Source organism: Giraffa tippelskirchi, chromosome 1 (assembly GCF_054371585.1).
Source record: "Giraffa tippelskirchi isolate mGirTip1 chromosome 1, T2T-mGirTip1v1.2.pri, whole genome shotgun sequence".
NCBI classification, from domain to species: Eukaryota; Metazoa; Chordata; class Mammalia; order Artiodactyla; family Giraffidae; genus Giraffa; species Giraffa tippelskirchi.
Genome location: NC_137275.1, coordinates 125,847,636 through 125,874,604, shown reverse-complemented (window position 1 = coordinate 125,874,604; position 26,969 = coordinate 125,847,636). Strand labels below are relative to the sequence as shown.

Genomic DNA, 26,969 nt, shown 5'->3' with positions numbered 1-26,969 from the left:
ATATAAGCTATTAATTTTGCTATATTTAATTATGATTCATTATTTACAGGATATTGTTCAAAGCTTATAGATACAAATACTTTGGTGTAATATATATATATTTTTTTTTTGAGGGGGGGCTTCCCCAATGACTCAGCAGGTAAAGAATCCCCCTGAAAAGCAGAAGACACAGGAGACTTTGGTTTGATCTCTGGGTTGGGAAGATCCTCTGGAGGAGGAAATGGCAACCCACCTCAGTATTCTTGGCTGAAGAATCTATGGACAGAGGAGCCTGGTGGGCTACAGTCCACAGGATCACAAAGAATCAGACATGAATGAAGCTACTGAGCACACATGTCTATTATATGTACCAAACGGCATTTGCCTTAAGACACTGATGTATATCATTCACTATTTTTTTTTAAACTTTTTATATTGGAGTATAGCCACTTAACAATGCTGTGATAGTTTTAGGTGAACAACTAAGGGACTCATTCAAACATATACACATACCCATTCTCCCCCAACTCCCCTCCCACCCAGGCTGCCACATGACATTGAGCAGAGCTCCCTGTGCTGCACAGTAGGTCCTTGCTGCTGATCCATTTTAAATATAGCAGTGTGTTGATCCCAGACTTCACTACTTGTTTTTAATTCATCCCGATTAAAGTGTTCTAAAACATGTCATAGAGTGGAAATCCATTAGATCAGTACAATCTGGTCTTTCCAAAGAAAGTGAAATAACAAAAGCAAGAATACTACAAAGGATCCCAGAGACTTCAAGAACCTTAGTTTTCTCTTTTAATATAAAAAAGAATAAGCAGAAGAAGTTTGCATTATTCGCCAGGCATGAAAAATCGATTCATGCTGCTTGACTTCCTGCCATTACCTTTCAAGGCCTGCCTCGTAGAAGCCAAGGCTCCGTTCAGAGCCTAGAGATACAGACACACAGGTGTCTCCAATCAGAAGAGACATCGGCTAAGGTGGGACTGAGTCTGGAGTTTCTGTCAGTAAGATTCTGCTCCTTCGTGGCCTCTCTCATCCTGTTATTGCCTCTGTCTGGAAGCGCCCCGCCAAGGCTGATTAGAATTCTGCAGTGAGACGCATGTGCCCCTCTAGAATCTTTGTCTCAGCTGATTAGTGTTTGGGTAACCCCTGCGTTCCACAGGGAATCACGCATTTCAATCTATGCCAGATATAAAATATCTGTTTTGACAGTCTTTGACTGTACTTAAGTAGTGCAGGTTTTAAATAATCAAAGAGGGCTTATATGATCAAGTCTGAGGGCTCAGAAGTGCTTTTCTGTCAATAAGGAGGAGAAGATTTCTGAAAAAATAGAATAATAAAATTACAGATAACGGGGAGCTGCCTAGACTCAAGCACTCAGTGTACAGAGGGAAAAGGGAAAACAGAGAGGATGAAAGAAGGTAAAGAGTCTTGCCTAAATTCACATGTCTAGTTAAAAACTAGTATTTTGATCTCTTAAATCTTGATTAATTTTTCTTTCCAGTACAGCTTTTAACACTTTTAAATTCCTTCCTCCCACACTTCCTCTCTCTCTCTCTTTCTTACTTTCTTTCACTGTTACTAATTTTTTAGTTTTTTTTTGATGTGGACCATTTAAAAGTCTTTATTGACTTTGTTACAATATTGCTTCTGTTGTTTATGTTCTGTTTTTTGTTTGGTGGAAAGACATGTGGGATCTTAGCTCGGTGACCAGGGATCGAACTCACACCCCCCGAACTGGAAGGCAAAGTCTTAACTACTGGACCACCAGGGAAGTCCCACTATCACTATTTTTGTTATGACTACCTTTTACTTTATTTATTTCGCTTAATAAAGCATAGACTTGAGGTCAGGTTGGCTTTGTTCATATTCTGGCTCTTCTGTTTATTACCTGTGGAATCTTAGGTAAGCTGTGTAGCTTCTCTGTAATTCAGTTTTCAGCTCTAAAAAGGAGAAAATAATGCTGTTCATCTCATAGGAATAATAAAGATTAAATAAGCAAAGAGTGAAACATATGTAAAGACTCTTTCCTGAGCCTAGCTCAAAAATATTTGCCGTTATTATTATGAATCCACTTTAATTAGTACAGATTTTAAGAATTAAATTAATAAACTTAAAGTATGCTAAGTGATTCTTTGATCTCACCTATTACGATGATTAAAAAGTCAATACATAGTTATGGGAAAATATAATTAGATCAGAATTACCAGAACTAACTTCAAAGATGGCCCTAAGCTGTGAAAATGAGAAAGTAATCATATTAATAGATAGTTGTGTTTGAGGAAAACCCAAGAAAAGAATAATTTATTGGGAGAAGATATAAGACCCTGATGCTGGGAAAGATTGAGGGCAGGAGGAGAAGGGGGCAGCAGAGAATGAGATGGTTGCATCATCGACTCAATGGACATGAGTTTGAGCAAACTCTGGGAGATAGTGAAGGGCAGCGAAGCCTGGTGTGCTGCTGTCCATGGGTTTGCAAAGATTTGGACACGACTGAGTGGCTGAACAACAGCAACAACAATAGAAGTCATATACATTTTTTCAAGAGAAGTGGTGTACAATATTCAAATAGATTTGAATCTTGTATCTTCCACTTAAAAATTGTGTAATCTTGGGCAAATTCCTTAACTCTGTGTGTTGGTTTTCTTGTTTCCCCCAATTTTACTGAGGTATAATTGACAAATGAAAATGGTATATATTTTAGGTGTACAACATGATGATTTGATGTATGTATACATTGTGAAATGATTACTACAATCAAAGAAATGAACACATTCATTACCTCGTAATCATTACAATTTTTTTTTCCAGTAAGAACATAAGGTCTAGTCTCTTAGCAAATTTCAAATCTCTAAAACCAGGCTATTAACTATTCTGTGTTGGTGTTCTTATCTATACCAACTGGGATAGCTGTCAAAATTAAATAAGACAACATATATCAACTATGCACAGTAGTTAATAAAGATAAAAATAGTAGATAAAGTAATAGACTTGAGATAATTAGTAATAGCAACCAGATCAGCATCTCATGGTAGAGAAAAATGACATATTCACAGAAGCAGAATCTAGAAACATAAAGGCAAGGATACTGGAGTGGGTGAAAAGAATCAAAAGATGTATAATGCATTATTATATGTGAACTTTCTACAAAATTCGGATTTTGCGTGTCCATAACTGGAGGTGGCACTAGTGCTAAAGAACCCACCTGCCAATGCAGTAAGAGATGCAGGGTTCAATCCGTGGGTTGGGAAGATCCCTTGGAGGAGAGCATGGCAACCCATTCCAGTATTCTTGCCTGAAGAATCTCATGTTTGGAGAAGGTTGGCGGGCTGCAGTCCGTTGGATCACAAAGAGTCATACACGACTGAAGCAACTTAGCATGCACACACGCAACTGGAGTTTATTGGCACACAGCCACGCTCACTCATTCCATGGTGTTCATGGCTACATTTGTGTTACAATGGCAGAGCTGAGTGGTGGCAACAAAGCCTCTATGTCCACAAGGCCAACATTGTTTACTGTCTGTGCTTTTACTGAAACCATTTGCTAACTCCTATTTGAGACTGAAAAACCACCTGTTTCTCTGAGAAAGAATTTGCTCCCACTAGACCCAGAACTAAAGACCCCTCTCAGGAATGAACTCAGGGGACTCAAAAGTGATACCACAGAAGAACACAGCAGGAAAGAGAAGAAGCAAAAACTAACAAAACACTGTAAAGCAACTACGTGCTCTGCTGTGCTTGGTCACTCGTGTCCGACTCGTTGTGACCCCATGGACTGTAGCCTACCAGGCTCCTCTGGCCATGGGGATTATCCAGGCAAGAATACTGGAGTGAGTTGCCGTGACCTCCTCCAGGGTATCTTCTTGACCCAGGGATCGAACCCCAATCTCCTCCATTGCAGGTGGATTCTTTACCATCTGAGCCAGCAGGGAAACTCCCATGACTGTACCATAAACTCCTCAGAGACAGAACCAGGAGCTGCTGTTTGCTGCCCTACCCTGTCCTTAAATTTGAGCATGATGGAGGCACAATAAATAGCTGTTAAAGTGAACTGCTAGAGTCATTCCTTCCCCTTTCCCTTCGTCCCTTTCTTGAAGGTGAAGATGTCCTCAAACAAGTGGCAAGAGAAGCAAAGAGTGCTATTAAAAATCAAGGAGTGTTGAAATGGGTCAAAGGCCAGCACAATCACAAGTCTCCACATGTTAAAATATTGTACAATTAACCCTAAATAACTCTCACTATGAGAAGAGCAATTAACACACATTGAACTAGTCATTAAACATGGATATAGAAAAATGTTCTCTTCTGAAGAGCAGATTAGTTTCTCAGAGCAGTAAACTTGGAGACTTATTTTTTTTAGTTATTTGTTGGAAAAATCAGCTTTTTTTTTCAGAGATAGACACTTAATTAGCTAGAGCAAGTGATTAACTCCAAGAAAATAACAAGCTGATCCTGTGAGCCAAACCATTGCTTGCACAAGTTATATTTAGCACTTCAGGTGTTTAATTGAACTCTGAAGTAGAACCAGAATGGGACGGGTGTTAACTGCAAAACCCATCATATTTGGCATTGTCAACAGCACCTTTTTAGCTCATCCTCTTAAACTCAAAAACATTAGCAGCTCCTCTCACCCTCAGCCCAGTTACCTAATATCTATTAATTTTGAAATGAAGGGTCACATTTGAGAGCCTATGATGCACATGGCTCTTTATGACTAAATTCTAAGCAGTTGCTCACATAGAAATAACTCAGGAGAAAACAGAAAGTGACCAAAGATATAAAAACACAATGTGTGTCAATGTGTGAAGTGATGCTGGCAGCCACCTCATCCTGTCTGTTCCAGTCTGAGGGGGTGCCCATCAATTTTATGAGTCAGATGGAGAGCAGGGCCTGTTAGGATTATATATGAATAACCCATATTTTTAAGGACATGCTTTGTGTTTCACATAATAAAGCAGAACCAAGTAGAAAATTACTTGTCCAGTTTGCCTGAGACCAAAATACAGTAAGAATCAGTTACCTGGGTGATGGGATGTAGGCCCAGAGTGGTACTCATCAGCCCTTTGAAGAGTCCAGTCATAGATGGTTGTGTTTTCATATCCTTAGAACAACAAATATTTATGGCCGAGACCATTTTGTGTTGCTTTGTGACTTTTTTTTTTTTGGCTAGGAATATGGGAGTGAGAAGTCATTTTTCCTCTCTGAGAGAGAGAAATATGTAATTTAAAATAAGACTGGAACAAAGTCTTCCACTTGGCAAGAAATTAAAGCTGGCTATGTCCTTCTTAGTCTCTCTCCACATTTTATAAATGTCCTTGCATATTTTTTTGTTAATTACTTGATTAGGAAGTCTTTTCAAAAATCAAATACTTTACATGGCTAAGTAGTAAAAGTTTAATTTAAAAGCATCAGACCATGACTTAATTTTAGCTTAAAATGAGCCTCCTGAGCTAAGCAAGTTCTACTTTTTTTCTGGGTCACAAACTATCATATACTTTCCTATTTAAAAACATTACTTCAGGCCAATCTAAATTTTCTCTCTTGTTTCTCCTTCTTAGAGCTAAGTATATAACTTGAGATTTTTAACTTTAGCCTCTATTAAGGAATCCAGTTTGAAGATGGACGGTCTTTTTTCTTTTGGGGTGTACATGCCTCAGGGCTCAGAGATGAGAGAAAGCACTAAAAATTAATAAGTGAATTTGGAGAAGGGCTCCCCCAGGGCTCAGTGATTCCTTACTCATATTTTTATCTGCTCAGTACTGAGCACAGTGCCTTGAATGTAATGAAAACTCAGGAAATATTTGTGGAATTAAAAAAAAAAGGAATTTGAACGTGTGCCATATATTAGTTGTGTGGCCTTGGGCCACTTAACCTCTTGCACTTCAGTTCTGATTTGTTTTTTTAATCTGCAAAATGATGATCTTTGAATTACATGGGCTGTTAAATTCTGCCAAGTTTTAGCATTATATAATTCCGTAATAATTTCACTTGGCCATAACAAAAAAGAAATGACTGCTGAAGTGGCAAAAACACACAAAACCCTCAACTAGAAGGTTTCTTTTTTAAAATTATTCTAGAATGTAGTCTTTCCAAGAACCTGCCTGCCAATGCAGGAAATGTAAGAGATGTGGGTTCAATCCCTGGGTTGGGAAGATCCCATGGAGAAAAGAGTGGCGACCTACTCCAGTATTCTTGCTTGGAGAATCTTATGGACAGAGGAGCCTGGCAGGCTACAGTACATAGAGTCTCAAAGAGTCGGATGTGACTGAGCAACTTGGCATGCACAGAGTCTCCCAAAGCATCAATACACAACCGCCTGGACCTTGGTGGACCATTTAAATGAGTGCTATGTTCATTTACTCAGAAGAAAATTCATATAAAGCTGTATCTTGAGGTAGATTATCTTTGGTAACTCTCAAAATGAGTATTTTTATTAAACAGGAAACTAGTATCTTGGTAAATGAGTATTACTGTGCAGGTCAGCCTTCAATAACAGCAAGAAATGAGCAAACCTTTATTTTTATGGTTGCTAAATCACGCTGAGCTAAATTCAACAGAAAATCAGGCAGCAGGAGGACCAATAGTGTGGAACCCTCAGTTAGTAGACCTAAACAGGATTTTATTCTAATTGTCCAAGGAGTTCTCAAAGGCAAGTCAAGCTTCTGTCAGCCAGCCCGCACATACTCAAGTTCCTGAAAGCAATTGAAAAGTAAAATATTTTCATTTTAATAAAGCTGTAATGTGTCCTGGTGTCTAAAATTGCTGCTGTTGTTCAGTCGCTAAGTACTGTCCTACTCTTTGAGACCTCATGGACTGCAGCACACCAGGCTCCTCTATCCTCGACTATCTCCCAGACTTTACTCAAATTCATGTCCATTGAGTTGGTGATGCTATCTAAAATTACCCCCAGTCAATTAAAAAAGCACCCATAATGACTTTTTTTGCCTGCCTTGTGATCAGTTAAAGACATGAAATAAATCCTATGACATTTTACACTCACAAGGATATTTTGAGATTAATTAAAATAATATGAATGAAGCATTATAAATTATGGAAATTATTATATAATGTTAGAATAAAAATTAAAACTAACATGTTACTTTTTTACTTCTTTAGTATTCTCAGTTATACTAGGCATGATAGCATTATGACCTGTAATTCCTATGACAACCCAGTGATAAGGTAACTTTTCTCTCCATTTATTATAAAACTGAGTTTCTGTGAGCTTTGTCCGATCATAGTTACATAATCAGTAAGGCAATGCCAAAGAATGCTCAGACTGCCACACAATTGCACTCATCCCCCATGCTAGTAAAGTAATGCTCAAAATTCTCCAAGCCAGGCTTCAACAGTACATGAACCATGAACTTCCAGATGTTCAAGCTGGGTTTAGAAAAGGCAGAGGAACCAGAGATCAAATTGCCAACATCCATTGGATCATTGAAAAAGCAAGAGAGTTCTAGAAAAATATCTACTTCTGCTTTATTGACTATGCCAAAGCCTTTGATTGTGTGGACCACAACAAACTCTGGAAAATTCTTCAAGATATGGGAATACCAGACCACCTGACCTGCCTCTTGAGAAATCTGTATGCAGGTCAGGAAGCAACAGTTAGAACTGCACATGGAACAACAGAGTGGTTCCAAATAGAGAAAGGAGTACTTCAAGGCTGGATATTGTCACCCTACTTATTTAACTTATATGCAGAGTACATCATGAGAAACACTGGGCTGGGTGAAGCACAAGCTGGAATCAAGATTGCTGAGAGAAATACCAATAACCTCATATATGCAGATGACACCACACTTATGGCAGAAAGCAAAGAAGAACTAAAGAGCCTCTTGATGAAAGTGAAAGAGGAGAGGGAAAAAGTTGGCTTAAAGCTCAACATTCAGAAAACTAAGATCATGGCATCTGGTCCCATCCCTTCATGGCAAATAGATGGGGAAACAGCAGAAACAGTGACAGATTTTATTTTCATGGGCTCCAAAATCACTGCAGATGGTGACTGCAACCATGAAAAGTTATGACCAACCTAGAGAGCATATTAAAAAGCAGAGACATTACTTTGCCAACAAAGGTCTGTCTAGTCAAAGCTATGGTTTTTCCAGTAGTTGTGCATGGATGTGAGAGTTGGACTAAAAGAAAGCTGATCATGGAAGAATTGATGCTTTTGAACTGTGGTGTTGGAAAAGACTCTTGAGAGTCCTTGGACTGCAAGGAGATCCAACCAGTCCACCCTAAAGGAAATCAGTCCTGAATATTCATTGGAAGGACTGATGCTGAAGCTGAAACTCCAATACTTTGGCCACCTGATGGGAAGAACTGACTCATTTGAAAAGACCCTGATGCTGGGAAAGATTGAAGGCATGAGGAGAAGGGGATGACAGAGGATGAGATGGTTGGATGGCATCACTGACTCAATGGACATGAGTTTGAGTAAACTTTGGGAATTGGCGATGGACAGGGAGGCCTGGTGTGCTGCAGTCCCTGGGGTTGTAAAGAGTTGGACACGACTGAGGGACTAAATTGAACTTAACTGAACTGAAGTTCTAGAGTCATGATTTGAATTGGGTCTGTAGGACTCCAAACTCAATACACATGCCAACTTTATTAACATGAAAATAAACTCTTTGGACAACTAGAATACAGTCTTGTCCATGTCTGCTCACGGCAATTCACACTTACTGGTCCTCTTTCAAAGCTCAAGCAAGCAGCCAACATAAAATTTAGGGGAAATCTTTATTTTTCTTAATTATTTTACTACAGAGTAACAGGAAATTTAAACTCATCATCTTGCACCACGTGGGTGAAACAACAGAAGTTGAATGAAATGGAGGAAACAAAGCAGTTATCACCATTTGGAGCCTTGATGTCAGGAAACAAGACCATCACACACGGTTTCTACACAGCCAGGTCTCAAGGTGTCAGATTCATACCCAGTGATGCAACACCCCAAAATGACAGATTTTTGATTTTTCACTCTCTAGTACTAACTTTATTTTTTCTTCCATTAAAAATTGTTTTTAATTGTAGGATGATTGTTTTACACTATTGTAATGGTTTTTGTCATACATCACTCTGAAAATTGTCATAGGTATACGTCTGTCCCCTTCCTTTTATACCCCTCTCCCACTCCTCTCGGTTGTCACAGAGCACCAGCTTTGGGTTCCCTGCATCAAATGATAGATTTTGAATATCTCAGAACATCTTAATGCTCAACATCTGATAATAGATCTAAAGTTATATGATAAAATTTATTCCCCCTCCCCCTCGAATATTTTAGAGTTTAACGCCACCACTCTCTGTGTCTGTGGTCTCAAATTCAAGACATCAGTCCAGTGTGGACCAAACTTCAGGCTTCTCAGCTGCCCTTGAACTTCATCCCTGTGGCTGCACCCTGCAGACCCTCTCAGGTTGGAAACTGCAACCTGCAAGTTGCGCTGCACTCCCCTGGCTTATTTTTGTGCTGTGTGTGCTCAGCCTCTTCAGTCATATCCAACTCTTTTGTGACCCCATGGAGTGTAGCCCACCAGACTGCTCTGTTCATGGGATTCTCCAGGAAATAATCCTGGAGTGGGTTGCCATTCCCTCCTCCAAGGGATCTTCCCAACCCAGGGATCGAACCTGAGTCACTTTCATCTCCTGCATTGGTAGGTGGGTTCTTTTCCACTAGCGCCACCTGGGAAGCTTATTTTCACTTCCCTTTGAATCCTGTGATGGATGTCTTGAAGTGGGATCAGAGGGGAAGGCGGAGGCAGCCTTTGAGCGGGAGATTTTTCCTTTTGCTTTAGATGGGGCACTCTGCTATCAAAAGAGAGAAAGGACACTTTAATGGCTGAGAGAGGCCAACAAAAGGCAAAGCAAATTTGAAGCCGTGCACCTGATTAGGAATGAAGTAAACCTAGCAGAAGAGAAATCTGTACTCTTTACCTTATGGACCAGGGCTCTGCCAGCCAAGGTGGGTGTGTCTGGAGTCTCCTTACAGTAATGATGAAAGGACTGCGGTTTTGCTCTCAGCTTTTAAGTGAAGCCTCTTCATGGCCTAATCTGTGCCCGCCACTTGATCCTTCTCTTTTCAGTACCTTTGATGATGACACCCTCCAATTACATAGTTTCTATCGGTAGCATCCTCAGAAACCATTTGAGACTCCAGTGCTGGGAGTGTCTCTCATTAGACGGTTAGCTCAACAAAGGTTTCTGCAACCGTTACCATTTAAAATAGAGCCCTGGGATTCTTGTGAACAGTCATTTTCAATTCATTTTTCAAAATGGAATTCACTCAACTCCATTTCACTCATGTTCCCAGTGGAGGATGTAGTACTGAGAAATGTATCAATGGCAGTAATTCTCAGGGGCAGTATGGTTTGTAGCATATCTTTCCCCCGGCCCTCCCCTACTGCTCCTTGGCTTCTAGAGAGTGACTTAAACTTACAAATGTACCTTCACTCTCTAAATCCCATTTTAATGACCCAAGACACATGAGGGCAAAAATCTATAGTTAAGTCTTGGGCAGGGAGAAAGGTGATTTCATCAATAGGTCCCAGTCTTTGAGGCATTTTGCTTTCAGAGAAAGACATTGTGATTTCCTGGGGTGTGGGGGGGATGTTGCGGAAGGGTCTACATCACGTAACTCAGCACTGGCAAAGGGCTGGGGAGAGGGGCTTTCTTAAGAGGCTAGACACAGTGTTTCCTGAGAGGGTCCTGCCTGCATGCGTGTGTGCTCAGTTGTGTCCAACTGTTTGTGACCCGATGGACTGTGGCCCGCCAGGCTCCTCTGTCCATGGTATTCTTCAGGCAAGGATACTGGAGTGGGTTGCCATTTCCTTCTCTAGGGGATCTTCCCAACCCAGGGATCCAACCCGGGTTACCTGCATTGTAGACAGATTCTTTACCATCTGAGCCACCAGGGAAGCCGATGCAGTTTCTAAATTCTAATAATAAAGAAAAGAAAATTCAAATGCTTTCAAATAAGGAGGGCTACCCCCCACCCCCCTGTCCATCCTCATTGAAAAGACAATCAACCAGATGTCAGATTTCTCATCCCTAAAACTAAATTCCAGGAAGAAATAGAATATTAACATGGTTTTCTGAGGCAAGTGAAGCATGACTCCATTTCAATATCTAACTCATGTGAATGCAAAGGAAGTTTAAACTTGGACATGGAAGAATTCAGAAACACATTATTCATTGTGTGTTTTTTTCCTAAGAAAAAATTCTTGAGGAGGTATTGCAAACAACAAATGAATCAGAATAAAAGAGCTCAAGAAAAGAGGAAACAGTGGTGAGCGATAAACACATGACTTATTGTTAAGTCTAATTATGGCTGATTTTGTACACACAAATTCCATATATTAAGAATGATTTCAAAAAATGAGTGTTGTAAAATAAAATTACTAAATCTCAGGGTATAAAATTGTAGTTGTTAAAATAAAAATCAACAAAACCTGAGTGTGTGGGAAGGGGGCAGTTGCTAAAAATTTGAGCTTAAATTATAGCCTGGGAGATAAAAGGGAATACATGTGCATGTAGATGTCAGTTGTGTACATCTGTTTGCGACCCCATGGACTGTAGCCCACCAGGTTCCTCTGTCCATGGGATTTCCCAGGCAAGAATGCTGGAGTGGGTTGCCATTCCCTTCTCCAGGGGATCTTCCTGACCCAGCAATTGAACCTGTGTCACTTGCGTTGGCAGGTGGATTCTATGCCACTATACCGCTTGGGAAGCCCTATAAGGGTGTGGGTACTATTTAATTCTTTATGCTGATAGGAAAATATATATATATTCAAATGTTTGTTAAAAATATAAGGAAAGTCATTATATTTTTATATCTGTAAAGTAGAATACAAATAGAAACTGTAAAATTGCATGAAAATAATGATATTTATTTATTCATTCATACAGTAAATCGCTCTTGAGCACACCGAGTTCCATGCGCTGTGATATATGGTGAGGAAGATAGACATGCTCCCTGCCTTCAAAAAGGTTATCCTCTAGCATGAGCAAAGGCATGAGTTAGAGGTTGATTTTGGCCATGGCAGGTTATCTCAGGAGCTTAATGCAACAAAGCTTATCAGTCATGCAAGCTACACGTTTGCTTCAGGTACATTGAAGTTTCTGATTTAGGTTCCCTATTAACTATGAAACCGCAAGTATACTGACAACCATGACAGAAAAAGAATAGCAAACAATGTTATGGTTTTCCAACCTTCCACCCCAAAATGACCCGGGGCCTTCCTTCCTGGTCATGTTTCACTAGCCAGAGCATCACTTGGCCAGATCCAACTTCAGAGGGACAGGAGAGGACAGTCCTTCAAGATGTGAGGGAAAAGACTTGGAAATGTTTGCTCATTAGCAATAGTGACGGCTGCATAGCAATGAATACTGTTTACTCTACCTTTTTTTCTTTTTACTTTTTTCCTTCAGTTTTATTGAAGATTAATTTATATAACATAAAATTCACCAACTTAAATGTGCTATGTGATGTGTGTCTGTTTCCTTAGTCACTCAGTCGTGTCCAACTGTTGGCAACACTATGGATTGTAGCTGGCCAGGCTCCTCTGTCCATGGACTTCTCCAGGTAAGAACACTGGAGTGGGTTGCCATTTCCTTATTCGGGGATCTTCTTGATTCAGGGATTGAGTCTCCCTGCACTGCAGGCAGATTTATGTGTCTCATGTGTCTCCTGCATTGCAGGCAGATTCTTTACCCGCTGAACCATCAGAGAAGCTCATAAAGTAAAATTCACCAATTTAAATGTGCCTTGTGATGAGCATTGACAAATGCATACATCCATGTATCTACCACCACAATCAAAACAGTACCATCATTCCAAAAGTTTTCTCAGGCCACTTTATAGTCTCCTCCCATTGAAATGCTCGGATTTCAGCTCGAATGTTCCATCCACAGTAAAGCAGTTTTCTTTGTCCTTGAAGCCAGTTGCTTCTCAGTTTAACATGAATGTGAATCACCTGGAGGAGTTGCTAACGGGGAGGTTTGGGTGGGGCCAGAGATCCTTTTTTTCTGAACTAGCTCCCAGGTGGTGTCAATGCTGCAGGTCTGCATGTCTCACTCTGTGCAGCCAGGTTTCAAAGGACTCAGGGTGCCTCTGTTCTACTCTTGCGAATAACCGGACATCCTTCTTTAGAGCACTTCTCTTAGTTTGTGTGTGTGTGCCAGCTAAATTGCTTCTGTGGGATTTCCCAGGCCACAATACTGGAGTGGATTGCCTTCCCTCTCTCCAGGAGATCTTCCCGACCCAGAGATTGAACCCACGTGTTCTGTATCTCCTACATTGGTGGGTGGGTTCTTCACCACTAGTGCCTCCTGGGAAGCCCCTCCTCTTAGTTTGTAATTAAACCTTCATCTGCATGATTATTTGGGCATCTACTTCTCCTCAGACTCAGATTTCCACCACACTAGGGACTATGTATTATCTCCCTGTGATGAGGGTGTTTGATAAATATCAGCTGGACTTAAAAATGGCTGCTTTCTCAGATTTCTAGGGGTTGTCCCTCCTTCTAGGCAAGTCCCAGGAGCACAGGAACTTTGCTGGAGTTTGGCAGTTTTCAGCCCTGGAATCAGCATGCACTCTTTGGAAGGTGTTGTTGTCTGAGTGTATAGGTCTCTTCAAGCTCATCTGTAGAAACAAAATGCCTTAATGTGATGCTGTGAGGAGGCGGGGCTTTGGGAGGGTCACAGGTCATGAGGGTGGAGCCCTTGGCAGGGATTAACTCTGTTACAAAAGACACCGGAGAACGGCTCCCTCGGTTTTTCCCTGTGCGGACATAGCAGGAGGTTGGCTGTTGGTCACCCAGAAGAGACTCTTCACCCCCAACCCAACTGCTGAGATAGCATCTCCGACATGCAGCCTTCAGAACTGTGAGTGATAGAACATTTCTGTTCTTTATAAGCCACCCAGTGTGCGGGATTTTGTTAATAGTAACCTGAGCGGACTGGGACGTGGGGGGAGGGGGGGACGCTTTGGGGAAGGGTCCTCCTCAGAGCCCTACCTGCACAGTGGCTGTGTATTTATTTGCATGTGTTTATAAGGACTGTTCCTTTTGGTGCATTGACATGTCACAACGGCAGCTAAGATACTTGGTGAAAGCAGTAATTGGTCTATGAATGCAGCTGGGTTCTCATGTTTTATATTTCTAAGGCTCACCTGGTCATTTCCAATGCTGTCAATTTACTCACTGTATTACGGGGAGTTCTGTAGGGAAATGGAATTTATAGGCTCTGAGGGCTTCCTTTGTGGTTCAGCTGGTAAAGAATTTGCCTGCAATTCGGGAGACCTGGGTTCAATCCCTGGGTTTGGAAGATCCCCTGGAGAAGGGAATGGCAACCCACTCCAGTATTCCTGCCTGGGAAATCCCATGGACGGAGGAGCGTGGCGGGCTACAGTTCATGGAGTTGCTAAGAGTTGGACATGACTGAACAACTTTCATTTTCACTTTTCACTTTCATGTGTGTGTAAGAGAGGGATTTATTTTAGGGCACTGGTTCATGAGTTTGTGGAAGCTTGGTAAATCCACAATCTGATGGCTGGGAGACTCAGCAAATAGTTACAACTGGACTCCAGAGACGGCCGGTCAGATGCGAGGGCTCATTCTTACTCAGGTAATGTTGTTCTTTGTTCTAGAAATTCAACTAATTGGATGAGGTTCATCCAGGTTACAAGGGCAGTGTGCTTTACTCACAGTCCACCGATTTAAATGTTAACCACCTTCACAGAAACATCTAGAATAATGTTGGACTAAATATCTGGATACCGTGCCCTGGCATCCTTAAGTTGACTCATAAAATTAGCCCTCTCCCTACCTTTTGCATATTTAAGAAGGATCCTAGTCTCCCTGTAGCAGTAACTACCTTCATTAACCAGTTTGGAAATCTCTAAATTAGGTCAGTTTAGTATTCATTTGCGACTTGGGTTCATTTAGCACCGTTATTGGCACTTATTTGAAACAGCCAGCGCCGCCGGCTCAGAGGGAAGAGGATAAGCTAATTACCATCTTATTTTAAGTAATATGCATATTTCTCCCTTCCTCTCGAGTGCCTTTTAATTTTCTGCTGTAATTTATAGCATGCTAATGAGGGGTTCTGCTGATAAACGCGAGCACCACGAGTGCTCAAGGAGAAGCGGGCAGTTACTAGACCAGGAACTGTGGGTGCTGGTGGTTCCCTTCATGTGCCTCTGCAGGGTCCCCATGCTCTCTCTGATATGTGAATGACTAGTAGCTGCTGGAACTCGGGGTCTGTGAGCCAGTCCTGAAGAGGGCAGGCTGCTGAGCAAAGTGTGAAGAAGTTGGGACAACGGCGACCCTCACTTCTTCAGTGAGAGCACTGCACCCTGTGGCCGGGAGATTCCTTCCTTGAGGTCCGCGTCTCAGGTGACAGCTGTGAGGAGCAATGCTAAGGACCCTGGAAGGGCAGGAAACCTCATGTCTTTGGCCTCTGGAGGGAGAGAAGCATATGCCTACTTATCTGAGGCTTTGATTCTGTAACGTGATGGATGTGTGGTCCAATATTAAATCTGGAAGATGGTCCCGAGGTCCTTCCTTTCATATGACATCCCAGGGCAAGAGGATGGCATCCATGCCGGGGACCAAATGTGATGGAAGAGGAGAGGAAGGGGTGGTTTTCATAATGGTCAAAAACTATAGTCTTGCGTAGATGGAAACCTGCTTGGTGATCTTGGCTCCGTTCGTGAAACAGGCGTTTAAACAAACAACATGCTTGATAGCAGCATATTGCTGCCTGTTCCTTAATATGTTGAAAGGAAGGAAGAAAAGGAGGGCTGAGGCTCAAGGAGCTGGGGCCAGACTAGCCTGGGGGGGTGGTTCATGGGTCTTGGGTGAACATCAGTCAGGAAACAAGTAGAGAAGCAGAGCTAATTGGAGAAATATAGATTTAGAGTTGTGTTGTAAGGAATTGGCTTGTGCACTTGTGGGAGTTGGTGACAAGTGTCCAAAATCTGCAGGGCAGCCCTCAGGAAGGACTGGCTAAGGACTCCTGGAGGTGGGTGGACACTGTTGTCCAAGGGTGGACTTTCTTCTCCAGGGAAGTCTCTACTCTATTAAGGTCTTTAGACTGACTGACCCTGACCCACACAGATTATCTGAGACAATCGCCTGTATTCAGTTAACATCACTTTGTTATGGACTAGGATCACTTCTACAAAACACCTTTACAGTGGCATCTTAGATTATAGTGTGTGGGCTGGAGTGACTGAGGACTGTCGCCTAGCCAAGCTGACACTTCGAAAATAATCAGTGTTAAAAAAGAAGCTGGACATTTAAAGATGCAAAACTGAGATTTATACTTTGGGCTTCTTCCTTTGTGAACTGAGATAATTAAGAGTGTCTGCTTCATAGGATTTGTGTGTGGCTGGGATGTGATTCTGTTATCTAATACATCTATGCTGTTTACAACATCTCACAATAGCATTTTATACATATTTGGCATTGTTATTTGTTAAACACCTTCTATTTCTCCTAGTCATCCTCCTCTTAATTATTGAATTGCACGGTCATGCCAACTCTTCTAAGCATGAGTTGTGTGGTTTTGTTTTTTAAGGTGAAAAGCAAGCAGAATTTAAATGACTTGTCACCCACATATATGCTGTAGGTCATGTAACCAGAGCTAAAAACCATGTTTGTTCTGTTCTGGTGCTTTTTATAGCTGAGATGACTGTGTCACCGTCGGTGCATCTGCCATTTGCAATATGAGGTTTGCCAGAACTTTTAAATCATCTCTATGTAGACTCAAACCATGGCTAGTTAGCTCTATGACAAAACCCAAAGGTTAGCTGGAGTCACCCTGTCCTTTTAGATTTCAATGCAATTTGCTGCAAACTCCCATCCATGTATGGGGAAGCACTGGGTGCCCTTCCTTTTTCATTGGGGATTCTCAAGAGGCCGTTCCTGGCTTTGATGCCTTTTTTTTCCCCAAATCAGAAATGCAGGCCCCTTCGTGTGGTGCCCACCAGGACACTTCTGAGTTCAGCCAGCTTGGTGCAATAGTAGCACAGTGCTTGTCACCTGGCCAGGTCAGTTTACCTTAATCTAGGGGTCCCCAACCTCCAGGACCTAATGAATGATGATCTGAGGTGGAGCTGATGTAATAATAGTAGGAATGGAGCACACAAGAAATGTAATGCATTTGAATCATCCCCAAATCTTCCCCCTACCCCCATCCATGGGAAAACTGTCTTTCATGAAACCAGTTCCTGATGCCCAAAAGGTTGGGGACCCATGCAAACCTACTCTTCCCTCAGACTTCCATCGAATGTGGCTCTGACTTTCTTTTCTCCACCTCTGCCAGCCTCTCTCTTGCTAGGCCATGCACTCACGCTCCAGTTACTGCTCCTGTAGGCTTGTGGCCCTGTCATGGAGGGAGGTGACAGCTGGGCGCAAGAGTGAACCAGTGGTCACCGACTCAGGTTCTTGCACTCTTTAGTAAGCTGGTAAGACCAGGTGAGAAATTCAGGCATGGCTTTGCTGGGACCCTTGCTCACTCCATGAGGGTGGGGGAGTGAGCTGGTCCCTTGGGTGGGGTGAGCCTGGGGGTGGCTCGGTGGTCTGGCGGGAGGGGTGACTTAGGTTCTCTGCCCGCCCCCTTGGTGGTGCTGCGTCACCCCTCAAAAGTGACAGTTGGATTTTTGGTGAGCAATATCTCACTGTCCATAATTCATCCCCACTACACATCACACAGTTATTTTTAGTACCTCTGTTGTTTCTTTGTATCTGTTGCTCAGGCAGATGCTTTTCCAGGTAGGAGTATTGCAGCAGAGTCCCAGGTCCCACCCTGTGTCAGCTGCACCCTCTCCCTAACCACGTACAGTTCTCCCAAATTCCCCAATGCTGTATTTTCTAAGCAAAGCCAATTCTCTTCCTAGAGAAACTTAAAAAGAAACTTCCTATTCTAACAAGCCCAAGAGATTTCACTTTCAGACAATACTCGTATTAAAGTATGGATGTTTTTACTATGCCTTTCAAAAGCAAAAAAGAAAAACCAACAACTCACAAAGATTGATGGGTTAAAAAAAAAACAAAAGCAAGACCTAACATCTATGGTTTTGACTTATTTGACTTCCTGCCTCTACCTTTCACTGACCTTTAGAAGATGGATTTCTTGTATGCTGTGTAACTGCCCTTCTGTGGAATCAACATGAATTATCAGGAGCCACAACCAGACTCCGTCAGGATGGGTTATCTAGGACCACAGTGTAATGACCGACTCTGATCCGGGGCGCACTGGTGCCAGGTATAAGTCAGCAGAGTAGGTTTTGTGTGTGTTTCAAGAGAGTGAAGAAGCAGCTTGAAGAAGCAGAAAGGAAACACTAGGTGGACCACCATTCATAAAAAATCCACAGTAACATCCACCATTCTCATTTAACTCAATAATACTGTTTTATGGATCTGTCTGTGCTTATAACTAACCTGAGGAGCAAAGACATGCGTCCCCACTCGCTACAGAGCACAATGCACGCCTACTCAAGTCTTCGAGAGGCAAAAGAGCTGTGTACCTCCCACATGTTATTTTTTAGAATTAAGAGTGAAACTTTGAGGAATGGTTAGGGTCTCAGGCTTGAACTTCAGATCTCTTATTTTAAAATAATTAATAGTCCATTGGTCACTAGTGGCCCATCTGGTCTAACCAGCATAGTGAAGTAGTTAAGATACTTTGTCTACCTCCCAGAGACAGTGTCCATTCATTGAACACAGGGTGCAGAGTAATGCTTAGGAAGCTGGGAGGCTGTGTGTAGGAAGGGGCTCCTCTGAATCTCCTCTGTCCTCTGAGTCATTCATTCACTCCACTAGTGTCAGAAATGTGGATATTATTTGCTCAGTTTCTTCAAGGAAAAGACCCAATGCACTTACGTGGTGCATTTTTAATACTGTGTATCCTATCATGTGTTTTTGACTTCTTGTTCAGTCGCTAAGTCATGTCCTACTCTTTGTGACCCCGTGGACTGCAGCACACCGGGCTTCCCTGTCCTTCACTATCTCCCAGAGTTTGCTCAAACTCATGTCCATTGAGTCAGTGATGCTATCTAATCATCTCATCTTCTGTTGCACCTTTCTCCTCCTATCCTCAATCTTTCCCAGCAAGAGGGTCTTTTCCAGTGAGTCGGCTTTTCCTATCAGGTGGCCAAAGTATTGGAGCTTCAGCAACAATCCTTCCAATGAGTGTTCAGGACTGATTTCCTTTAGGATTGACTGGTTTGATCTAAGTGACTCTCAAGACTCTTCTCCAGCACCACAATTTGAAAGCATCAGTTAGTTTTTGACTAATGGCTAACAAATCCACAGTAAAATCAACAAATGGTTACAGTTCTTTTTCTGCCATTTTTTTCCTCCTCCTCCTTTTTCCTCTTCTTTAAGGAATGGAGCTAATTGCAATTATTTCCTTTAGTGAAATTTGAAACCAGATTCCCTACCCAATATGAAAAAAATGCAGATGCTGATACACTTTCAAAAGTTGTTTGATAAGAATAAAATGTTTAGAAAGTGTATACTGGGAAATGGGATTTCCAAGAATATGTAGTTCTCAAAGTATGATGCAGAAGATTTGACACATATTTGGAATATTATTTTTTTTTTAATAAATTTATTTATTTTAGTTGGGGGCTAATTACTTTACAATATTGTAGTAGTTTTTGCCATACATTGACATGAATCAGCAATGGGTTTACATGTGTTCCCCTTCCTGGACCCCCCTCCCACCTCCCTCCCCATCCCATCCGTCTGGGTCATCCCATTGCCCCAGCCCTGAGCATTTGTCTCATGCATCGAACATGGAATGGAGTTCTGTTTCACATATGATAATATACATGTTTCAATGCTATTCTCCCAGAACATCCCACCCTCCCCTTCTCTTCTCAGAGTCCATAAGACTGTTCTATGCATCTGTGTCTCTTATTCTGAAATATTATTTTTGAAGCTTCCTCATTTTATAAGAGAAAGAAAATATTGTTAATATGCTTTGGGGCAGAAGACATTAGGTTTTGTAGTGTCAGCTCTGTCCTTGTAACCTTGAACAACTTATGTACTCTAAGCCTGATCTATAAAAAGAGGATAATAAATATGCTTAATCAGAGGATGGATGTGAGGAGTAAGGCTCAGTTAAAGCACTTATTATAGTTTCTGATGGATAGTAGGCACTAAATAAATGCTCGCTCATAATAGTCTGATGAGAATAGCTCACAGTAAAAGGGTCACTGGATTTGATGGTTGTGAGAATGACTCAATAAGTATAGACATGGGGATGTTAAGAAGTCATTGTCTTAAAAACACATACATACACCACAACCCTGAATTCTTCCATGGTAGTTGGAACTGGAGAGGTTTTTTTTTAAGCTAATAGAAAGGAAATGTTTTCTGATGGTATTAAATAAAAGCAAATACAATGTTTTCCTCAAATTCCCATTGTTAAATAAAGCCAAATAAATAAAAACCTACAGTTTGCAATGTACCTATTATAGAATGGTATTGATGGTCATAGCATTCTGAAAATAGTGCTCTTCAACATAGGCTACCCAAGTTCAAGGTCTGTCCCTTACTAGACATTTCACTTGGGAAAATTGCTTAAGCTCACAATATCTTATTGTATTCACCTGTAAAATGGGTATAATTATAGTATGTAGTCGATGAAGTCATTATGACAAATAGTTACAGACTCTGAAATATTTATAACAGTAAAACATTCAATACACATTTTAATAGTCATCATAATTCTGTTATTTGGCTTCACCATCAGAAGCAAGAGAAGGGAAAACTGTTGTGATTTTTATTCCCAACTTCGCTTCTGACCCCACATGATCAAATGGTTTGCTTGTTTTCCTAAAGTCAATGACAGCTCTGCTTGACATAGTCTGCTGATCAGCAGAGTCGGACAGTAGTGACAGCTCACATGTATGGGGGAGTTCAGCCTGCAGTTCAGAATATTTTAATGTCAGATTGCCCTTGTAGAATTTCTAAAAGTTCTAAATGGCTGACACTGAAGATTCTGCAAGGGAAACTGATCAGAGAATTCAATATGAGTAGAAAAAATTTTATTTCAATGAAATTTGATCCAAATAAGGAAAAAAAATAGTCTAGTAAGATAATACCTGAAGTAGAAAGTTCAGTACAACCGCTCATGGGAAGAGTGAGCTGAATTTCAGAATGATGTCACCATGAGAGAACTCTAGGAAGACTTATTTTTGGTTTGTTTTCTGCAAGAAGATAATAGTTCAGCTGAAAACAAGAGCTTACCCCTCAAAATTAAACATAATTCTAAGTGTAGTAACCACCACAGAGCCACTGGGTAAGTCAGAACAAAGCAAAGAGTCAGCCACCTGCACCTCCTCTTTTAAAAATGGGTATTTATTCTTGAATTGGATCATAGAAAAAGCAAGAGAATTCCAGAAAAACATCTACTTATGCTTCATTGACTACACGAAAGCCTTTGACAGTGTGGACCACAACAAACTGTGGAAATTCTTCGAGAGATGGGAATACCAGACCACCTGACCTGCCTCCTGAGAAATCTGTATGCAGGTCAAGAAGCAAGAGTTAGAACCAGACATAGTACAATGGACTGGTTCCAAATTGGGAAAGGAGTATGTCAAGGCTGTATATTGTCACCCTGCTTATTTAACTTATATGCAGAGTACATCATGAGAAATGCCAGGCTGGATGAAGCACAAGCTGGAATAAAGATTGCAGGGAGAAATATCAATAACCTCAGATATGGAGATGACACCACCCTTATGGCAGAAAGCAAAGAGGAACTAAAGAACCTCTTGATGAATGTGAAAGAGGAGAGTGAAAAAGCTGGCTTAAAACTCATCTTTCTAAAAACTCATCTTTCTCATGAAGATCATGGCATCCGGTCCAATCACTTCATGGCAAATCGATGGGGAAACAGTGGAAACAGTGACAGGCTTTATTTTGAGGGGCTCCAAAATCACTGTAGATGGTGACTGCAGCCATGAAATTAAAAGGCACTTGCTCCTTGGAAGAAAAGCTATGACCAATTTAGACAGCAAATTAAAAAGCAGAGACATTACTTTACTGACAAAGGACTGTCTAGTCAAAGCTATAGTTTTTCCATTAGTCAGATGTGCATGGGAGAGTTGGACCATAAAGAAATCTGGGCACCGAAGAATTGATACTTTTGAACCGTGGTGTTGAAGAAGACTCTCGAGAGTCCCTTGGACTGCAAGGAGATCCAACCAGTCCATCATCCTAAAGGAGATCAGTCCTGAATATTCATGGGAAGGACTGATGCTGAAGCTTCAATACTTTGGCCAGCTGATGCGAATAACTGACTCAGTGGAAAAGACCCTGTTGCTGGTAAAGATTGAAGGCCGGAGAAGAAGGGGATGACAGAAGATGAGATGGTTGGATGGCATCACCGACTCAATGAACATGAGTTTTGAACACACTCTGTGAGTTGGTGATGGACAGGGAAGCCTGGCGTGCTGCAGTCCATGGGGTTGCAGAGTTGGACACAAATGAACAACTGAACTGAACTGATGAGGACATGTTAAAATGAATGGAAGTCTAAACATTTATCTACCCTCATGAAAATCCATGCTCTGGAATAGAAGCCAATGTTTTTTAACCGAATGTAAGGAATTCTTCACCCTCTGGTGCACACCTATGCCCACAGGTTCTCCTATAGCACTGTCACACTTGCTCCTGGGGCTGTGGACCCAGTGCCTCTCTTGGAACAACTCTTTCTCACTCGAGGTCATTCACATATGCCGTCTTTCCCAGAAAGATTTCTCTTCCTTTAATCTCAAACAATTGTAACACATCTGAGCAAAAGCATCCCATTTTAATAGACACTTTTCTTAACCCAGCACCACAGGCTAGGTTCCTCTGTTTTACTTTTAAACCACACCGTCTCTCTTTGAGGAAACGTTTTGGAATTGTGATTGACCTCCACACCTCTAAAAAGTTTGGGGATTGATGCTGACTGTTGTAAAATTCATATGATTGGTCACAGATGGACTCTGGAGACAGAAGGAAAAATAGTCCTCATCGTTAGCCTAAGGACCTTCCTTCAACATAACCTAGGTGGCTTCTCCAGCAATCCTGTGAAATGCAGAGAAATGTTTTAACCTCTGTTTTTCCTAGATTCTAAGACTCAGTATGTGAGGGTCTGTTTTAGAGTTGCTGTGGGTCTAGACTGAAGCTTTGCTCTTCGGGGAAGGATTTGCATTGGTTTTGGGCTTCCCTGGTGAGCTACAGTCCATGGAGTCACAAAGAGTTGGACACCACTTAGTGACTACACAGCAACAACTATACACACATACACCATATATATTTAAATATATGTAGATATATAGTAAACTTGAAACCCTTTTCTTCTTCATGAAAAAGTACTTATATCACAGTTCACATTCAAATGCCATACTTGCTTCCATGCTAGAGTCTAGCTACATTTCTTTAGATGCAATCAGAACTTATTTGCTTAATGTAACTCATCTCTTTATTTTATATTTTGATGATCGTTTCTCATTTCTCTGCTTTCTTTTTTCCTCTGGCAGTCCTATCATTCAAGGGCAATTCTCTACATTCTACTCTAAATGTCCACTGTTGTCTGTGACATTAGAAAGCATCTCTTTCCATTCCTTCCACGTTGCAGGCATGTATTCGGATTGATTTTTCTGTAGCATCCTGAGTTTTTGAATGCTTATAATGATTGAATTTTATTTGTTCTGTTGAAATTTTTATTCTTGGAACTTTGTTTTTCCTGACCTATTCTTGTTTAATAGATGGAATGACCTCCTTGGTTTTATTAAAAGACAAACAGAAATTCTGTTATAGTCTACTTCATTAAGAAAATATTACTTTGAGGAATAAGATTTTCTTCTAGGCCCTTGGATCTCTCTTCTTTTAAGCTGTATGGTTTTAGGCTTTACTTTTTCAGTAGTGACATTCTGGCTTCTTGCTGTTTGTTTATATATTCAGTTAATAACTTTTAAAAATTATCTTTATTGTGGTTTGTTGTTACTGTCTAGTCCCTCAGTCATGTCCAACTCTTTCCTACCCCATGGACTTTAGCCTGCCAGGTTTCTCTGTCCATGGGATTTCCCAGGCAAGAATACTGGAGTGGGTTGCCATTCCTTTCTCCAGGGAATCTTCCTGATCCAGGGATTGAACCCGGGTCTCCTGCATTGCAGGTGGATTTTTTACTGCTGAGCCACAAAGTCACACAATATAAAACATACTGTTTTAGCCATATTTAACTGTACAGTTCAGTGGTGTTAAATAAATTCACATTGTGCAAATGTCACCATCATCCATCTCCTAGATTTTTTACCTTCCGAAACTGAGACTCTGTCCCCATTAAACACCAACTTCCCATTTTCCCTCCCTACCACTCTACCAATGTACTTTCTGACTCCATGAATTTGACTGTTCTAGGTACCTCGTGCAAGTGCAATCAAACAGTATTTGTCTGCAACTAGGTGTACTGGAATGAATTTCTAAGGTTAACTTAATATATGTTTGTGCAGATTGGACCTAGGAATATACTCGATAGAGTAACTCAAGTGGTCTCTTTGAAAGCAGAATACCTTCCTGAGCACTGCCAATGGGGACAGGTTTGGGGAGCCGGGCGGTGGTGTCCCCTTAACCCTGCTGGCCCTGGTCTGAACATGAGATGGGTTAACCCAAATGGGCTCAGAGATAAACGTCAAGACAGAGCTTCGGTCTAGAGTATGAAAACTTTACGTTTGTGACTTAATCATGGGAATCATGAGGGTTTTTTTTTGTATTTGACTTTATATAATTTCTTTTTAAAATAACTTTTATTGAAGTATAGTTGCTTTACAATGTTGTTAGTTTCTGTGTGCTGCAGAGTAAATGAGCTATCAGTTCAGTTTAGTCATTCAGTCGTGTCTGACTCTTTGTGACCCCATGGACCACAGCACGCCAGGCCTCCCTGTCCATCACCAACTCCTGGAGATTACTCAAACTCATGTCCACCGAGTTGGTGATGCCATCCAACTATCTCATCCTCTGTCATACCCTTCTTCTCCCGCCATCAATCTTTCCCTGCATCAGGGTCTTTTCAAATGAGTCAGTTCTTTGCATCAGGTAGCCAGAGTATTGGAGTTTCAGCTTCAGCATCAATCCTTCCAATGAATATTCAGGACTGATTTCCTTTAGGATGGACTGGTTGGATCTCCTTGCAGTCCAAGGGACTCTCAAAAGTCTTCTCCAACACTACAGTTCAAAAGCATCAATCCTTTGGGGCTCAGATTTCTTTATAGCCAACTCTCACATCCATGCATGACTACTGGAAAAACTATAGCTTTGACTGGACAGACCTTTGTTGGCAAAGCAATGTCTCTGCTTCTTAATATGCTGTCTTGGTTGGTCATAACTTTTCTTCCAAGGAGCAAGCATCTTTTAGTTTCATGGCTGCAGTCACCATCTGCAGTGATTTTGGAGCCCCCAAAAATAAAGTCTGTCACTGTTTTCATTGTTTCCTCATGTATTTGCCATGAAGTGATGGGACCAGATGCCATGATTTTATTTTCCTGAATGTTGAGTTTTAAGCCAACTTTTTCGCTCTCCTCTTTCACTTTCATCAAGAGACTCTTTAGTTCTTTGCTTTCTGCCATAAGTGTGGTGTCATCTGCATATCTGAGGTTATTGATATTTCTCCCAACAATATTGATTCCAGCTCATGCTTCATCCAGCCCAGCATTTCTCATGATGTACTCTCATAGAAGTTAAATAAGCAGGGTGACAATATACAGCCTTGACATACTCCTTTCTCAATTTGGAACCATTCTGTTGCTCCATGTCCAGTTCTAGCTGTTGCTTCTCGACCCGCATACAGATTTCTCAGGAGGCAGATGAGGTGGTCTGGTGTTCCTATCTCTTGAAGAATTTTCCACAGTTTGTTGTAATCTACACAGTCAAAGGCTTTGGCATAGTCAATAAAGCAGAAGCAGATGTTTTTCTGAAACTCTCTTGCTTTTTCAATGATCCAATGGACATTGACAATTTAATCTCTGGTTCCTCTGCCTTTTCTAAATCCAGCTTGAACATCTGGAAGTTCACAGTTCCCCTACTGTTGAAGCCTGGCTTGGAGAATTTTGAGCATTACTTTACTAGCATGTGAGATGAGTGCAATTGTGTGGTAGTTTGAGCATTTTTTGGCATTGCCTTTCTTTGGGATTGGAATGAAACTCACCTTTTCCAGTCCTGTGGCCACTGCTGAGTTTTCCAAATTTGCTGGCATATTGAGTGCAGCACTTTCACAGCATCATCTTTTAGGATTTGAAATAGCTCAACTGGAATTCCATCACCTCCAGTAGCTTTGTTCGTAGTGATGCTTCCTAAGGCCCATTTGACTTCCCATTCCAGGATGTCTGGCTCTAGGGGAGCGATCACACCATTGTGGTTATCTGGGTCATGAAGATCTTTTTTGTGTAGTTCTTCTGTGTATTCTTGCTATCTCTTCTTACTATGTTCTGCTTCTGTTAGGTCCACACCATTTCCATCCTTTATTGTGCCCATCTTTGCAAGAAATTTTCCCTTGGTATATCTGATTTTCTTGAAGAGATCTGTAGTCTTTCCCATTCTATTGTTTTCCTCTATTTCTTTGCATTGATCGCTGAGGAAGGCTTTCTTATCTCTCCTTGTTATTCTTTGGAACTCTGCATTCAGATGGGTGTATGTTTCCTTTTCTCCTCTGCCTTTAGCTTCTCTTCTTTTCTCAGCTATTTGTAAGGCTTCCTCAGACAACCATTTTGCCTTTTTGCATTTCTTTTTCTTGGGGTTGGTCTTGATCACTGCCGCCTGTACAATGTCACACAGGAGGAATGCTTGATAAGTGTCCTTACTTCTGTGGCACATCTCAGGCTAGACAGTAAAGTGTGTCGGAGTGCTTTGTACAGAACCTGACCAGTGCATAGTAAAGCAGTTTACCTAAAATCCTTTAATTTATAGAATAAAAATATATACA

General features: G+C 41.3%; 1 protein-coding gene and 1 long non-coding RNA gene across 2 annotated transcripts in view; both read right to left on the bottom strand.

The window, feature by feature from the left end:
* The window catches only part of GALNTL6 (polypeptide N-acetylgalactosaminyltransferase like 6), a 1,429,734-nt gene that overhangs the window by 385,076 nt on the left and 1,017,689 nt on the right, over positions 1-26,969 (bottom strand). The window lies entirely within an intron of this gene.
* Positions 5,140-14,166, bottom strand: LOC145537906 (uncharacterized). Its single transcript, XR_014076484.1, has 3 exons — positions 12,750-14,166; positions 11,330-12,463; positions 5,140-6,815 (listed from the first exon to the last, which is right to left on the bottom strand). It is a non-coding gene; the product is annotated as an uncharacterized LOC145537906 (long non-coding RNA).